The following is a 15,615-nucleotide window of genomic DNA, read 5'->3' as shown; positions in this document are numbered from 1 at the left end:
TCAAGTGATTGTGTGTTGCCTGATTTGTTAATAAATGATCCTAAATTAATTGTCTTCTTTGTGATGCATATATCGATCCGATGTACCATGCACTGTGACAGAGCGTCGGTGCTCGACCAGACTGTTTCTTGCCAAGGGTTATACTCATCATCATCGGCTGTCAGTCGAGGGGTTGACGAAGACTGGAGGGTAATGTGTGACCTTTTGTGGCCTTCATGTTGTCGTGAAAGCTTTTAACCAATTTAATTATTTTGCTAGGAAGGCCAAATAAGGAAAGGACCTTCCAAAGAGTTGCTCTATCTCTGGAGTCAAAAAACCTTTGTTTTTACTGAGACAACATACAGCTGTTGGTGTTGTCCAATGGCCTTCTCCTGCAGTTGACGCAGTGTAAATATCATGTCTATTGTGGAATGATTGGTTCTAAATTCACATTGGTTCTCAGGAGCGATAGATAGATTGGCACATGAACCCTACCAGTGCTTGAAAGCATTTCTGGACTATTTTGGCCAATACCTTGCCCACAATGGAAAGTAGAGAGATTCCTCTATGGTTGCCGTAGTAGAGTCTATCAACTTTCTTTTTGTACATGGTCACTATAATGGCATCTTTAAACTCCTGGGGGACGCATTCATCGACCAACACCTTTGGAAAAGCAGGAAGAGCCTCTGTTTTTGTATGTCCCCACCATTTTTTAGTATTTCTGGTGGGATTCCATCACCCCCAGGTAGGCTACTTTACCTGATTTCAAGACACGTAGGGCACTTGTGAGTTCTTCGAGAGTGGGCACTGCGTTGAGATTTTCTCTGATCGATTGCTGCTTCATAATTTCCTCTGGACATACAGTTACAGTCGCCTGACGGTTTGAGAAGGTCTTCAAAATATTATTTCCAATGATTTAGGATGTCTGTGTTGTCTGTAAAGGTTTGTGAACCATCTGCGCTTTTTACTGGGGTTAGGAAGACAGCTGGTTGGCCATAAACTGGTTTAAGCTCTGATAAGAAGGCTTTCATGTTTTTGGTGTCCACAAGATGTTGCAATTCCTCAACGCTCATACTCCACCAGTTGTTTTTCATTCCCCGTATCTTCTTTTGAACCATAGCTTTCATCTGTTATTAAGTTCAGCGTAGCCCTTCTTGGGTCTCGGGTGAGGACCGCATTGTTGGCATTTCTTCGGGCTTCAAGCAGCATGCTGATGGTGGCATCGTTGTCATCAAACCAGTCATCAAGCTTCATTTGGGGATTTCACAGAGTTGCAAGAGCAGTTTGAGCTGATCCCACTGGTTGGTGATGTTACCATCCAAATGTAGGCCAGATAGGGCAGTATTAATGTTGGCTGCCAGTTTTACTTGAACTTCTGGATCTTTCAGTTTTGAATTGTTGAGCCATGCTTTAAGTTTTAGGGCCTTTCTTTTTGTTTGGAGGGAATCATGTCGAAGAAACTGGGAGTCCTGTTCAGATGTCGAGGATTCTTCTCCTCTCAACAGTTGCTTCAACTATATAAAGGATTGATTCGTCCTTGTATAGAGCACTGCTCTCACATCTGGGGAGGTTCTAGTTCCACATACTTACTGGACAGAGTTTGTTTTTTGTTTTTTTTGTATACTGAATCGAGGCTCGTGAAAGAGCTAACATTTATTTCACAAACAAATCAACCAGACAAACAAAATATATAAAAAGAGGGAGCGGAAGACAAGATGGGGAGAGAAGGGGAAGCACACAACCACAACATTTGAGAGCAGGGAGAAGTGTGGGAGGGAGAGGGCTTGGGGGCAGGAGGCGTGGGAAGGGGGGGGGGGGGGTGGGAGAAGTATAAAACACAAGGGGACCGAAATAATTGAATTAAAAGTAATTCGACTTATCAACTCTCCCAATCTGACCTCAAAACTTGACCCTCTCAAATTCCGTCGCAAAGTTGGCTCTCTTTCTCTTTTCTACAGATATTACTTCGGTTTCTGCTTCCAAGAACTTGCTGCTTGTGTACCTCCGCCATTAGCGACACCACGAAATACTCGACAAGCCATTACATCTCATGATCATTTTGTGGTCATTGGCAACTCATGGGTGGGCCGTTATGATGTTTGTTTCTTCCCCACCACTGCCAAACTCTGAAACTCTAAACCTTCTCATGTCTTTCCAAACACTTATGATCTTCCCCTTTTCAAAAAGCAGATTCTCTGATTTCACAAAAACTCTTGGACTTTTATCTTCTTCTTCTTCACTTTTCCTCATTGCAGCTCTTTTATTTAGGCCTGGCCTCAACAAGGACTATATAGTCAGTGCCTGGAGCCTTCAACAGAACAGTTTGCACCCCTCCTGGCCCTGGTAGAGCAAACATCTCCTCGATCCCTCTTTCTCGTGATAATATAGTCGAGAAGATGGTGATTTCTTGATCGCGGATGGAGCCAGGAAAAGAACCACTTGTCAGGCATTTGGAAATACGTGTTTGTGATGGACAATATCTTTTCATTGCAAAGCTGCAGTAACCTCTCACCATTGGCAATGCACTTCCCCTTTCCAAATGAGGCTGCGACATGCTTCCAAGTCTCATTATCTGAACCAACTGGAGCATTGAAATCCCCCATAAGGAGGATCTTGTCAGCATTCGGGATCTTGCCGATGGTATTTTCCAGCTGCTGGTAAAAAGCTTCGATGTTGGTTTCAGCATGGGTCATTGTCGGGGCACAGGTTGATATGATCGTGGCATATCTATCTTTGGCTGTCTGTACTCCGAGTGTTATGACTCTGTCGGAGACGAGGATTGGCAAAGATGGAAGTTTCTTTACAATGCTGTTCCTGATTGCGAAACCAAAACCGGCTTCACTCCTTTCGTTAGCAGTTTTTCCTGACCACAAAAAGGTGTATTCTCTTTCTTTGATACTGCCGTGATCTGCTGACCTGGTCTCTTGTAAGGATGCAATGTCAATTTCATACTTATCCAGTTCTCAATAAAAAAAAAATACCAATGCAAGATGACTGGGGAAAGTTGGGTTGAGGTGACATGTTGTTGGCTCCTGATGAGCTCCTCCGCCTTTGACAAGTCTTGTTTTTCGTCTTGCTGGGTGTGTCACACTTCCTCCTCACTCGGGCGAGCCCAGGTGGGGAAGAAAATTTAGTCGCTGACAACCCGACCATGAACAGATAGTACTGGGCTACGTGTTTACCAGTAGCATGACAGACATGACCTGAAAATTCAAACAAAATACCGGTTTCTCGGCAGCACACACCTGTACGATCATTGCAGAATACAGCAATGTCCAGGAGCAAGACGAACCTTCCAACCATTTGAAATCCAGATATACCAAATTATCTCACTTTTACGAAAGGTTTTACACCCTGGAATACATGAAGGCATGGAAAGGTTTGGATGTCTACGACTAGTTGAAGTCTTGGTGGATGGGTGATGTGGCTGTTCTTGTGAAGAATGGCCATCAGGTTGTATGAGCAAAGGTAGGCCTATAATACATCAATGACACAGAGTGGTGTTGGTAGAATAGTTAGGCACTAGCCGAAACCCGTGGAACATCCACGGAAGGGAGGATGTGGTGTATGGATAGAGTGTACCATTATGGATGGCATAGGGGATTTGCTTGTCCGAGTAAGAGTTAGGAAGAAAGATGAGAATGAAGAGTGCGTATATGAACAACGATCGCCGACACCGGCACAAATGCATGCTCTGGATTGTCCACTCAGTGGACGGCTTGCTTTCGCCTTCGCCTGTCCAATCAGCGGACGGCTTGCTTCGCCTTCGCCCAGCAGACGCCAATACGATGGCGTCGTAAGATGGCGTCGTATCGGCAGTTAATCGGATGCTTTTGGGCCCCAACGTCGGCTAATTCAGATTTTTCGAGTATGGCTGTACATGATAAACAAAGAGCGCGGTTCGTAGATCGTAAATCCATTAGTGCCGTGGGCATCGGGTCACTGGGTGCGGCATAAAAGGGATAACAAAGTCGAGTCCTTATGCTATTATTATATAGATGACGTTATACACTGTATCTTAACATCATGCGTATCTGCTCTGACATCTTCAATACTCTCAGATGTTTATCCGGCCCCAAAGCTTTATCTTCTTTCGTCAATTCCACAAAAGGCACAAACTAAACAAATAATTCTCACACACCAGATTCTCACACACATCCAGCTTGATGTCCATCCTTGGGCCAGACTAGACAGCTTAGAGGAGAGTGTGCGTACCTCTAGGCCATCCTACCAGCCGGTACCACATGGTACTAAATAAAAAATTTTTTAAACCTCTCTTCTACTGCATAAAAGGAGCTCGGTCCTGGTTTACCTGCATCCGTGCGTGCGTGCGGCCGTAGACGAGCCTTGTATTGTGTTTGCAGGGCTCCGGTACCTCAAAATTTGGCACCACACCGATTATACCTAATTATAAAAAAGTTAAATTCTTTTCAAACATGGCACACCAACATGGCTGGGAACATTTTTGAAATCTGATTTCAATCTGAGCATTCGTGGTTTTTTTCTCTCTGTTTTGTGGAACTTTCTTATTGTGATAATTGAAGGCTCACCTTCCCTTTAGGGCCTCAATCACATGGGCGGTACCAATACAAGGAGCTTGAACTGCGTGCCCAAACAAGTGCTTTTCACATTAACACCTTGATAAGATTGATGTTGAAAGGTTATCCTTCCTGAGGCAAGTTTGGAAATTATTTTAAATCCTGCTTTCCTGATTGATCAACTTTGTGTCAATTTCTGGCGGTTTTGGGGGGTCTTGTTGGAGCTCCTGGGTCTTGTTGGAGTGTTGGATCTCCTGGTTTGGGATCTTGTTGGTATATGATCATGGAGCTTTGTGAAAGCAAATGATTGAAAAATTTCACAAAGCTTGCAGGAGAGTGCAAAGTATGGTCAAACACTCGGTTCTGGGCTCCTCCGCCTGTACAACTACAGAGTTCAGAGAACACCTTACCCTTTGTCTTTGGCTTTTGAAACAAGGACATGGGTGGGGTCAGCAAGTAGTACATTTGATTGGTGGTGCCGACATAAAATGTCGTAATTGTTTTTTTTTTTTGTATACTGAATCGAGGCTCGTGAAAGAGCTAACATTTATTCCACAAACAAATCAACCAGACAAACAAAACATACAAAAAGAGGGAGCGGAAGACAAGATGGGGAGAGGAGGGGAAGCACACAAACACAACGCCTGAGAGCAGGGAGAAGTGCGGGAGGGAGAGGGCCTGGGGGGAGGAGGCATGGGAAGGGGGGGGGGGGGGGAGAGGTATAAAACACAAGGAGACCAAGGACTTCCAGGACAGAAGTTAGTATTTCAAAAAAGTGTGGGATTTGGGGTGAAATTAGCGGGGGTAGAAAAGATCAAGGTTTTGGATGGGGGAAGATAAGAGATGGTGGTGAACAGCTGTTTTAAAGACCTGGAGGGTGGAGTGGGATTGAAGAGAGTGAGGGAGTTTGTTCCAGAGGCGGGAGAAAAGAGGAATGAAGGAGTGAAGGTGAGCAGAGCGTATTGATTTCTTGAGCAGAGAAGAGGGTTGCTGGCAGATACTGTGTGTCCTGTAGGAATATTTGGGGGACAGAGCACAGATAGAGCTGGGGGAGCAAGGCCGGATAGGAGTCGGTGGAAGACAGAAAGACCACCCACCTGCCTCCAGTGAGTGAGTGAAAGGCCCTCAGAGTTAGCTTCATTGCAGGAGATTCCAATGATTCTGAAGTACTGAGATTTGTCCTTGTTGTCCAAGTTCAAGTTGTCTAATTTTGTTCAAGCACTGAGAAACAGAAGGGTTTTGAAAGTGACAGGCGATTTTTGTTCTACAGTTCAAATATATAATTCAATTGTAATGAAATAAAGGTTTTAAGGCTTTTTTCAGAAGTTCACCGCCTTTGACGCAGCGTCGATTACCCCCATCCTATCCAACACGTTACTGTACATTAGTTTATTCGTACCTGTTGTTTGTATCCTTTATGACGTCCTTAAAAACAGTAAGTTTCCTGTTTGGAATGATTTTCAATTTTGTTCCACTTATCTCTGCGCATGCGTGGTCGGGACAAATTCAGAGCCAATGTGTTGATAATTTTTTTCATTTTGTACACCGCTCCTTTCCTATTCCATCTCCAGACGCTGCATGGCGTCATCGCCGAGCACAGAAGGGGGCCCGGCGTTGACACGCGCTGAAAGGGAGTACTCAGTTTTCACTCCGGTTGTTTTCTTTCTTTCTTGTTTATTTGTTACTTGCAAAATCGAAGATTTTTAGGATATCGGTCAGTTGCATATGCTACTCTGTCTGTCTGTCTGTCTGTTTGTCACTCGCCTACAGGTTACAATTCTAAACCGATCAGCATGAAACGTCACCAAGTTGTAGAGGTCGTCACAATTGAGAAGCCTATTGATTTTGAGGTGAAAGGTCATCTGGAGGTCAAATTTCTAAAATCGCCATTTTTCATCTGATTGACTTGAAAATTGAACAGTTTTTGTATATTGAGTCACTAAATTGGTAAACCAACTATTTTGAAGTCAAATGGTCAAAGGTCAACTCAAGGTCAAACTTCCAAAATCATCAATTTTCATCTGAAAAATCATCACTTTGTATGTATTGTGGCGGACACAAAAGCCCACTGGCGTGGTGACATCATTCCACGCACCAAGTGGGCGGTGGCCACGCCCGAGGGGTAGGCGTGGCCTCAGGATATACACCGGGCGACCAGCCCGGAAGAGTTCAGTGTTACAGTGTAGTCTTACAATAAAGACGTTCATATGTTACCGCTTGTCCGCTTCCTCCTTGCTCACAAGCAGCGCGCGTAACGCCGCGCTTTACTGGTGACCCTCGACGTTGGATCTGCCGTAGCGATCCTTCCGAACACGACGCCATTGCAATGGCCAACGACAAGTCAATGGCGATTAAACTTCCCGAATTTTGGGAGGCCCAGGCCGAGGTCTGGTTCGTTCAAGCCGAAGCCCAATTTCAGCTTCGGCGCCTCACCAACGACGACCTGCGCTACTGCCATGTCGTCGCCTCCCTCGGGCCCGGCACGGCCGCTCGAGTTGTGTCCGTCCTTCGCCACCCACCGGACGGCCACAAGTACGAGGCACTCAAGCGGCTACTCCTAGCCACGTTCAGCCTCACGGACGACGCACGGGCCGACCGCCTCCTGGATCTCCCCGAGCTCGGTGAGACGTGCCCGTCGGTCCGAATGGACCATATGCTGTCACTGTTGGGCGACGAAGCCCCCGCTTCGCTATTCCGGGCGCTTTTCCGTCGCCAACTTCCAGCGCAGGTTCGCCTCGCGTTGGCCGGGACCGGGCTAACGGAACCCCGAGCATTGGCGGCCGAGGCGGCCAAGTACTTCGCCGCTTCGGACACGCGGGCGAGCGTTGGCGTGGCCGTCACGGCCTTCGACGCTGCTGTTCCACAGCATCATCTTCTACAGCACGCTGAGTTTCAGCAGCATGCTGATACGCACCTCGTGAACGCCGCCACGCCCCGCCCACCGCCGCGGCGAAAACCGCCACCGCGGGGAAACCCGTCGACTCCACCGGCCTGGCGGAGCCAGCCGCGCTCCTCCAGCTCCACCACCTGGTGCTGGTTCCACGCCAAGTTCGGCCACGAAGCTCGGCGGTGTCATCCGCCGTGCTCCTTCAACGGGTCGGGAAACGCCCGGGCCGGCGCTCAATTGTGGCGATGAGCGCCGGCCGTTCGAGCAGCCTGCTGTTCATAACGGACACCTTCTCCGGGCGCCGTTACCTGTGCGACACGGGAGCACAGGTGAGTGTCATTCCCGCCGGCACGTCAGACAAGCACGCCGCGGGTGGGGGCCCTGCGCTGCTTGCCGCGAACGGGACGCCCATCCGTACGTACGGAAAACGCTGCCTCTCTCTGCGGTTTGGAGGGCAGGTTTTCCGATGGACGTTCGTCACCGCCGACGTGCCCATGGCACTGCTTGGCGCGGACTTCCTGTGCGCTAATGGGCTCCTGGTCGACGTCAAGCGCAGACGGCTTGTCCAGGCCAAGACGTTCAGCTCGCTCGCATGTGCGTTGCCCAGCTCAACGAGCGGCTTGCCAAGCGGCTTGCCGAACGATTCGGTTCCGGCCACGTTGGTCTGTACGCTTCCGGCAGCGGACGCATTCACCCGCCTCCTCGCCGGCTTCCCGGCCCTCACGCGGCCCACCTTCTCGGCGGGGGCCGTCAAGCACGGGGTGGCCCATCACATCCCCACCGTCGGGCCACCGGTCTACGCCCGGGCACGCCGCCTCGAGCCGACGAAGCTGGCGGTGGCAAAAGCGGAGTTCGCTACCCTGGAGCGACTCGGCATCGTTCGGCGCTCAGAGAGCGCTTGGGCGTCGCCGCTGCACATCGTGCCGAAGCCCGGCGGGGGATGGCGACCGTGCGGGGACTATCGCCGTCTCAATGACGCCACGACTCCCGACCGCTACCCCGTCCCCCACATTCAGGACTTTTCCGCCCGTTTGGCGGGCAGGTCCTTCTTCTCGAAGGTGGACCTCATACGCGGCTACCATCAGGTCCCCGTCAGGCCGGAGGACGTCCCGAAGACGGCGGTCATCACGCCATTCGGACTCTTCGAGTTCCTGCGCATGCCCTTCGGTCTGAAGAATGCGGCTCAGGCGTTCCAGCGACTGATGGACAGCATCCTGCGCGACTTGGATTTTGTCTACGTCTACCTGGACGATATCTTCGTCGCCAGCGCGTCCCGCGAAGAGCACCTACGCCACCTCCGCACGCTCTTCGAACGCCTGGGCCAGCATGGCCTGATTGTGAACCCCGCAAAGTGCCGGTTCGGCGCCGCCACAATCGATTTTCTGGGGCACCGTGTCACCAGGCACGGAGCCGTCCCCCTGCCGGCCAAGGTGGAGGCGGTGAAGGGGTTTCCGCACCCCCGCACGATCAGAGGGCTGCAGGAGTTCCTGGGCATGGTGAACTTTTACCATCGGTTCCTGCCCCGTATCGCCCAGCTCCTGCGCCCCCTGCACGAAGCTCTCCGAGGTAAGCCGGGCAAAGGCGACGTTACCTGGACCGAGCAGATGGACACGGCGTTCACGGGCGCGAAGCTCGCCTTGGCTAACGCCACCATGCTCGCGCACCCGGCGCCCGATGCACCGATCGCCCTCACCACCGATGCCTCGGACTACGCGGTGGGCGCGGTGCACGAGCAATGGGTGCGTGGAGCTTGGCAACCGCTGGCGTTCTTTAGCCGGCAGCTTCGCCCGCCCGAACGCCGTTACAGTACCTTCGACCGCGAGTTGCTCGGACTTCACTTGGCGGTCAGGCACTTCCGCCATCTGCTCGAGGGCCGGGCGTTCACTGCCTTCGTCGACCACAAGCCGCTGATCTTCGCGATGGGCAAGGTCACCGAGCCGTGGTCGGCCCGGCAGCAGCGTCACCTCTCGGCCGTGTCCGAGTACACGACGGACATCCAGCACGTCGCGGGGAAGGACAACCCGGTGGCGGATTGCCTTTCCCGGGCCGTCGCCCACGCAGTCCACCTCGGCATCGACTATGCCCGGATGGCAGCGGACCAGGCCGCTGACCCCGACGTCCAGGCCTTGCGGACCGCCGTCACGGGCCTCCGCGTCACCGAGGTGCCGTTCGACGGCGCGGGCGCGGCCCTCTTGTGCGACGTCTCCCTCGGGCGTCCTCGCCCCATTGTGCCCGCGGGCTGGCAGCGCCAGGTGTTTGACGCCATCCACGGCCTGTCCCACCCGGGCGCGAGGGCCTCCCAAAGGCTGATCGCCGACAAGTTCGTCTGGCATGGCCTCCGGAAGGCCGTCCGCGGCTGGGCCAGGACATGCCTCGCGTGCCAGCGCGCCAAGGTGCACCGGCACACCCAGGCCCCGTTGGCCCCGTTCACGGTGCCGGAACGCCGGTTTGACCACGTCCACGTGGACCTGGTGGGACCTCTGCCCCCCTCGCGGGGTTTCACCCACGTCCTCACCATGGTAGACCGCACCACCCGGTGGCCGGAGGCCGTGCCCTTGGCGTCGACAACGGCGGCCGATGTCGCGCAGGCTTTCATCGCCACCTGGGTCGCCCGGTTCGGCGCCCCCTCAGACATCTCATCCGACCGCGGCCCCCAGTTCACCTCGGAGCTCTGGGGGGCGGTTGCGCAGGGGCTCGGGGTCCGGCTGCACCGAACCACGGCCTACCACCCCCAGGCTAACGGCCTGTGTGAGCGATTTCACCGCTCATTGAAGGCCGCGCTCCGGGCCACCCTCCGCGACGGCGGCTGGGTCGACAGGCTTTCCTGGGTCCTGCTGGGCCTCCGGACGGCGCCCAAGGAGGACCTGCGCGCATCCGCGGCGGAGTTGGTCTTCGGGCAACCGCTGCGGGTGCCGGGCGAGTTCCTCCCCGACTCCACGGCACCATGGTCCGCGGCACAGCAGCGCTCCGCTCTGCAAGAGACCGCCCAGAGGTTCGCCCCGGTGCCAACGGCATGCCACGGGCACCCACCGACGCACGTCGCCCCGGAGCTTCGCACGGCGGAGTACGTCTTCGTCCGCCACGATGCCCATCGGACACCACTGCGGCCCCCGTACGACGGGCCTTTCCGCGTGCTGGAGACCGGGGCGAAGCACTTCACCCTGGACATCGGCGGTACTCCTGACCGCGTTTCGGTAGACCGCCTCAAGCCGGCCCACCTCGATGTGGACCAACCACCGCCAGTGGCCCGACCCCCACGTCGGGGCCGCCCTCCTGCGGGCGGACCCCCGGCACCGCCCAGCCCCGCCGCCACGGCGCCCCCCGGTCCTGCACCCATCCCAGGGGCAGCCAGGGGCATCCCACCTGGTATCCCTGCACCCCAGACGCCGCCGATCGCCAGGGGGCGCTTCGGCCGGGTCATTCGTCTGCCCCGCAAACTGGCCCTCCAGGTGCGCGGGAATTCTGGGGGGGCGCGTGTGGTGGACACAAAAGCCCACTGGCGTGGTGACATCATTCCACGCACCAAGTGGGCGGTGGCCACGCCCGAGGGGTAGGCGTGGCCTCAGGATATACACCGGGCGACCAGCCCGGAAGAGTTCAGTGTTACAGTGTAGTCTTACAATAAAGACGTTCATATGTTACCGCTTGTCCGCTTCCTCCTTGCTCACAAGCAGCGCGCGTAACGCCGCGCTTTAATATTATTATTACCTCTCTCAACAACCTCGCTTGCTCATGCCCCCCCCGGCATGACGAGTTTTCCATTTTGTGTTACATCACCTTCATCCGTCTCCCGCTCTCCTGAATCTGATGCAAGCTCTCGTGATGTTTTATGTTTCACACAAGGTCAACTAAGAGGTCTGGCATCCAAATGTCTGCATTCTGTTGTCCCAGTGAATGGTAGAGCCATTCATTTTACACCATACTAAGCTAACTAAGCTTACTTTTACACCTTACTTTTACACCTTACTAAGTGTACTAAGCCGGTCTAGCTTAGCTTACTCCATAACAAACGTCTGCCCCAGTCTACAGTATGTCTCTTTCTTGTGCAAGTAGAATTCAGACAGTTCACCTAAACACAGCCATGTCCCCCGCACCTTTTCCTGTATCTGAACATTCCTTTTCTCCACACACAGGTCAGAAAGCCAAGAAACTGATTTTGCCACACTGAGCTATACTGAAATGAACAACTTTCACACATTATAGCTTTTACTGCATTATAGCTCTAACTATACGATTAACCACGATAATGATGTATTGCTTCATAACAACCTTCAAGACCCGTTGCTTTGAGCTTAGCTTTTTAATAACTTAAGAAGAACTCTTTGAATACACCAGGTATGAGTCACAGACAAGGTTTATTACATCTCAGCTTTTGGTTTCACTGAGCCAAAACACCACCATAATATGTCACATTCTGTGACATTTCACCATAATCCGACACCTTCTGTGACATTCCACCATCATACATCACAATCTGTGACATTTCACCATAACCCGTCACATTTGACCAAAAACGCATCACATTCTGTGACATTTCACCATAATCCGACACCTTCTGTGACATTTCACCATCATACATCACAATCTGTGACATTTCACCATAACCCGTCACATTTGACCAAAAACGCATCACATTCTGTGACATTTCACCATAATCCGACACCTTCTGTGACATTTCACCATCATACATCACAATCTGTGACATTTCACCATAACCCGTCACATTTCACCAAAAACGCATCACATTCTGTGACATTTCATGGTTTCTACAGTAGTAATATTGCTTTCATGTATGTAATGTATGATCCACTCATGATTCTCTCTGGCCCCATATATATGTAATAACATGTAATGTCACATGGAGTATGCATGTCGTGCATACGGATTATTTTATTATTTGGACTACAACTTGCATCATATTCATAACAGAACAGATTGTCCATTGTAAGATCATATTATCATAACATAGAATGTCACTTAGTACAACTCCTGATTCTACTTGATGAGTAATCGATCATTTCAGCACAAAATTAGCGAACTGCTTCGGTAGGAAGAACAGTTAAAACAAATAAGAAGTAAATACAAGGTGTTCCAAAAAGACTTGAACAACTTTGGTTGTTTCTATATTTAGAAGCACAAATGATACAACGATACCCTTTAGTTTTTATGATAGAGAAACTTGTGGTATTTTCTGCACACCATCAATACACTTCGATATGAGCTCCTCCGTTTGTCATGCGCAGGACATTAAGGCAGTACAAGAGTTCTTGCCATGTTCATCTCAGCATATTTGCGTCCACAGGTGTGCATGTAGCTGTAATCCGAGAACACAGCTCCTGCAAGTTTGCCACATTTGCGTTGTAGTCAACATCTTAGACAAACCCCCACAGAAAAAAATCAAGTGGGTTAAGTCTGATAATCATGGGGGGCATGAGGTTGGTCCATCTTGGCCAATGCATTGACCTGGAAATTTTTCATTCAGGATGCCGCCAACGACTAAGGTCCAATGAGGAGGAGCGCCGTCCTGTTGAAAATGATATCGGGTTGCAGGTCTTCAATCTGTGGGAAGGCAAATCCTTCCAACATGTTCATGTAAATTGTTGAGGTCACTGTATCCTCCGCAGAGAAAAACGGACCGACCAAGTGGTCAAGGAGAAGGCCAAACCACACACTGACCTTTGGACTGTCACGTATGTGTTCAATGACCACGTGGGGGTTTTCAGAGTCCCATATCCTCACATTGTTCCGGTTCACCTTCCCGATACATGAAAGAAAGGTTCGTCTGTGAACATGACCTTTTTCAGGTAATCTTCATCATCCTCTATGTGACTGAGCATTTCCAAAGCAAACCTTGCATTTGGGTCCATCAATTGGTTTGATTTCCTGCAGTTTGACTTCCTGCAGGCATAACGCTTCAGTCTTTTATGCAGAATCCTGTGTACAGTGGTAGTTGGTAGTCCCAGTTCTCTGGATTTGCGTTCGATTGATTTTCTGGGACTTTGTTGAAATGATTCACGCACTCATTCAACATCTGCTGCACTTGTGCTTGGTCGACCGGGACTTTTCTGTTTCTGACAACTTCCAGTCTACTTGAACCCCTCAATTCACTCTGATACAAGTCTGCGATGGCGGATTCCTTCCATACCTTGTATGGAAATTACGCTGGACTTGCTTGTCAGATCTTGTCTTGATGAATCATTCAATGCACTGAGCTTTCTCCTGTGTAGTCGCCATTTTCGTTTACATTAAATCACGAGACCTGAAAATAAAGAAAACTTTTGAGTTTCTGTATCATATAAAACAAAAGGTATCGTTGTGTCATTTGGGTACTAAATATGTTAACAACCAAAGTTGTTTCAGTTTTTTTGGAACACCCTGTATTTTAAATGGCAATTGATCCGCCATGAGAGAAAGGTAATCCGTAAAAGGGAATTGCGGATCAATTTACGATTTAGGTTATTTACGTTTTACTAGTACACCCGCACACTACGGGAGCGGAAAAAGGGTCATTCCTCTTTGGGGTATGTAGATTACAGTCGTTCTATGGTCACATCTCAAGAACATCGGGTGTGTGTTCATTTACCAAGTTTCTTGTGAAGAGATCGCCAAATGGTTTAAGCATTTGAGCAAACACTCCATTCCATACCGTTAAGCAACGGCTGGCTTGGCAAGCGCTAGCTAGCTGCTTGATAAAGGAGCACAACCCTAGCTTCTCCCTTTCAGTTTCGTATCAAACAGCAGGAGCGAGTTTCAAAAGTTTGCTACGAAAAATGCCACGGTAGCGACAGAAAGGGCCATGTTATTAACGCAACTGTGTGGGATATATAGAGTACAGTAGATCTTCGCTCAGTTCTGTAAGTAAACCTTACTTCACGGATGTCGGGATTCCTCCAAATTTCTTTATTTAGTGTTATAAAGAGCATTAGCGACTGTTTAAAAAGCTAATCATATGTGCTTGTGGTTTATAAGATTTTTACTTCCTGTAGAAGCCGTTGCTCCCACAAACGCCATTATAACTATAAGCTATTTATACACGTTATCACTGCAGGAAAAACGCCTTGGAAGTTGGACATTATTAGTATGAATATTGTTTTGTAATAACATAAACAATATGCGATTATCATTGATTTTGTTATTGAAAGTGTCTTTGGAAAAACGCCACAATAAATCTTCTTCTTTGGAAAAACGCCACGATAAAGCTAATCTAACATTGATATACACCTCAACACGCAACTCCATTGACAGCAATGGTGGGGAAAACCCGCTCGGGGGATAAAACCCCCTTGGGGAGGGAGGCAAACGAATGCACTACAACCTCCATTGTGTAACCCTTCATCATCCTGTCAAGTTTGGTTTAGATTGGATAAGTAACGACAGAATGTATTGGGGTAAAAAGTTCATCAGACAGACAGACAGACACCAAATGGCGTATTTTAGTATGATGATGATTTGTCCTGATTCTAAACGTAGCTTGTTTTAACAGCAACATAATTATTTCAACTCCCCACACACAAACTAATCGTTGTTGGCTCTCCATTCGCCATGACGAACCTTTACTTTGACATGTTTTCCTCCATCAGGCATGAAACCACATCTTTCTTCCTATGATCGATTGGATCTGCCCTATGCTGAACAGCGCAGCATCTTTTACACCCAAAACTGACTTTAGATTGAAAAATTCTGACGATGACGAGATGTAAATATGACAGAGTCCGCACAGATGTACACGATTTAGCGCTTCACCCTGCAAAGATGAATAACAAAATGGCGCCTTGCGGTCATGTGGTCACGTTATGCTGTCATCGAAACAGTGTCTGTAAAAGTTTTGGAAAATAATCTTTGTGAAGAAGAATAATATGAGGAGGAATTATCGATTGTGATGAAGAAGACGAATACATGGCTGGCACGTCAGGCAATCCTGATGGGGAAATGAGGAAAGTGAAGCATTTCACATTTCACCTTGCCTTCACAAACTAGATGGACGGACGTTATGTTTTCATCTCTGTTTGTCTGCTTGTCTGTCTGTGAGCAGGATATCTCAAAAAGTTGTGGACGGATTCGGACGAATCCTTCCCGGGACGCCACCCATTTCAAACCTTCCCGGGACGCCATTTGTCCCGTATTTTTCTTCCTCCGAACAATATTTGAAAAGGAAAGGAAAGACGGCATGCAGCGCTGGCGCGTACGCTTCCGTCATGGCAATAATATGCC

The sequence above is a fragment of the Myxine glutinosa genome, chromosome 14 (assembly GCF_964187855.1).
Source record: "Myxine glutinosa chromosome 14, kmMyxGlut1.1, whole genome shotgun sequence".
NCBI classification, from domain to species: domain Eukaryota; kingdom Metazoa; phylum Chordata; class Myxini; order Myxiniformes; family Myxinidae; genus Myxine; species Myxine glutinosa.
Note: the sequence above shows the minus strand (reverse complement) of the source record.